The sequence below is a fragment of the Athene cunicularia genome (genome assembly GCF_003259725.1).
Source record: "Athene cunicularia isolate RWA chromosome 15 unlocalized genomic scaffold, athCun1 chr15_part1, whole genome shotgun sequence".
NCBI lineage: Eukaryota > Metazoa > Chordata > Aves > Strigiformes > Strigidae > Athene > Athene cunicularia.
Genome location: NW_020799121.1, coordinates 1,375,035 through 1,377,815, shown reverse-complemented (window position 1 = coordinate 1,377,815; position 2,781 = coordinate 1,375,035).

The following is a 2,781-nucleotide window of genomic DNA, read 5'->3' as shown; positions in this document are numbered from 1 at the left end:
ATGCCAGGGGGTGGGCACTGGGGAAGGGGTGAGTGGGTCCAGTGCCCCTGTGCCCCCACCCCAGGGAAGCCCGGGACTGAATAACTGCAAATAACTGAATAACAGCAGGGCCCGAATTCCCCTCTGACTCACGATGTTTCCCTGCCTGGGGCTGCCTCCCTGCTGCCCCACTGGTGTCACCCCACAGATGTGTCACCCCACTGGTGTCACCCCACTGGTGTCACCCCCCAGCATCACCACACAGGCAGGCACTCTGCTGCTTCCCATCCCAGCCAGGTGGAAGGGCCCCGTGGCCATGGTGGGGTGACCAGCCTTGGGGACCCTGGCCAAGGGACGTCTCTGTTGGGGGGTGGCTTTTCCCAGGGACGGGAGCATGGGGTGGGCACTGGGGTCCCCCTGGGCGGCCCTGCAAGGAGGGAGCCTATCCCCGCGGGGACACAAGGACTGCCAGCACCCCTCCAGTGACACTCAGCCTGGTGTGTGCTCCCTAGCTGGGGGTCCCCTCACCCCTCCATGCCAGTCCCGGGGCGGTCACATACCTGCGCCCTCCCCTCCGCAGCCCATGCAAGCTGCCTCCTCTTCGGAGCCCGGCGGGCAGCTTGGTGGGGGACAACAGCCGGCGGGTGGTGGCACGGTCACCCACGGCACGGCAAGCCGGCCCAGTTTGCTTCATGGTGACATCGTCCCCACCCGGAGTGTCCCCAAATGGCAGCGGGTGCCAGCGCGGCGGTGGCCGTCCTGACGGCGATGCTCCCCACGACTGACTCAGGCAGCAGTGCCGGCGGCGGTGCCGGGCAGCCCAGCAGGCACCAGCACACGGCGGGGAACGAGTGACTCTGCGGTGCCACATGACCAGGTCTTAGGATTTTTGACTCAGCAGGAGTGGTGGCAGTGGGGTGGCCTGGTCCCCACGGTGGCCCTGGCCGGGCGGCAGGGATGTGGCGCTCTGGTTTGGTTGCGGCCATGGCCTGGCCCGTGCCGGGTCACTTGCCACCCAGGGCTGTGTGGCACATGGTGCCATGCAGCGTTGTGCCACACGCCTGGAGGTGCCAGGCCATGCCATGGGATGTCACCTCTTGCCACGTCACATGCCATGTGCCACACTGTGCCATGGGCTACACCGTGCCATGTCCTGTGCCGTGTTGTGCGCCACATGCCATCGTGTGTCACATCCCAGGCTGCTCCATGTGCTGCACAGTGCTGTGCCATATCCCACACCATGTGCCACAGCAGGCCAGGCCCCATCCCACCCCATGCTGCCATCCCACGCTGTGCCACCTGCCCTGGCAAGCACAACGGGCACAGCCTGGCCACCCGAATACAGCCTCTCTCTGCCTACAGACACAGACACAGGACACCCAGACACAGGGACACAACCGCTCAGTGGCCCATGGGCCAAGGTCGACACTTTATTTACTTCTGCTGTTATACAAAAATACAGGGGTGCCACATGCCCGGGGCAGACACCCTTCTCACAGTACAAAAAAATATTGATATTCATAAATAAAACCTTGATACATTCATAGTTTAACACCATACAAAAAAGTTATCATAAAAATAGATATTTATATATTAAAAACAGGTCCTTAAATATTTCTCCCCACTGTGGGGATGTATTAAATTAACACCAAGATTCAATAAATACAATAACCACACAAATATTAATGTATAAATTAGTGGGGAGGGAGTGGGTGCCACCACCCACCGTCACAGTGTGGTGGCCAGAGCCAAGCCCCTGCCTGACACAGGCAGGTCTGTGGTGACACAGCCCCGGGGGCTCACAGACCCGGGGGACACTGCGGTACAGGGATGCTGAGAGCATGGGGACACCAAGAGCATAGGGTCACCAAGTGTGCAAGAATGAGCACAGGGACACTGCACAGGGGGACACTGAGAGCACAGGGACAAGGACGGGGATGCTGAGGGCTTGGGGACACTGAAGGTACAGGGATGAGGACAGGGATGAACACAGGGACATTGATCTTGTGGGGACACTGAGTTGTAGGGACACCAAGCACACACTGAGTTTGCAGAGCAGGCAGGGACAGGCAAGCTGGAGGTAACAACGCTGGTGGCACTCACTGGTGCCAGCCGTGGCCTCTGTGGGCCGGGGCCGCACCCCGCCAGCAGCGCGGCGGGTGCTGGGTGAGCGGCTCTTAGTCAGGCTGGGTCACCAGACTCATTGAATCACTGGAAAATCCGTCAGGGCTCGGAGACAAGGGACGGCTCCATCCCGCAGTGCTGGGCACCTGGGGGACACCCGAGCATGCCAGAGTGCGCAGCTCCTCGTGGCACCGGGGCTGCCAAAACGTGGGGCAGGATGTGGGGGAGCTGCCAGGAGAGGAGCGGGGCTGTCCTGCAGCCGAGCGGTGGCACGGGGACAGCGTGGTCCCCACGACAAGCCGAAGTGATGGCAGCTGGTTTGAGCGCGCTTGTGTCCTCACCTGGGAGAGCTTAAAGGGTCTCTGCGGTGCATCCCGGCTGCTTGGAGAGTCTCCATCCTGGCGGTTGGGTGGGATGGAGATGGAGATGCGGATGGTGACAGGGACAATTCTGGTGGCCGCGGGGCTGCACTAGGAGCGTGCCAGCAGCTGAGAGCCCCTGTGCAATCTCTGCTTCTCCCGGCGCGCTCGGCGGTTCCTGGCCTCCAGCTGGGCGCTGAGCTTGGCCATGAAATGGGAGTAGCTCCAGAGGATCCGGCACCCCTCCAGCTTCTGCCGGAAGACCTTGGTGGGTGCCGTGGGGCCGGGCGGGGGCCGACGGCTGGGGCGGGGGCTGGAG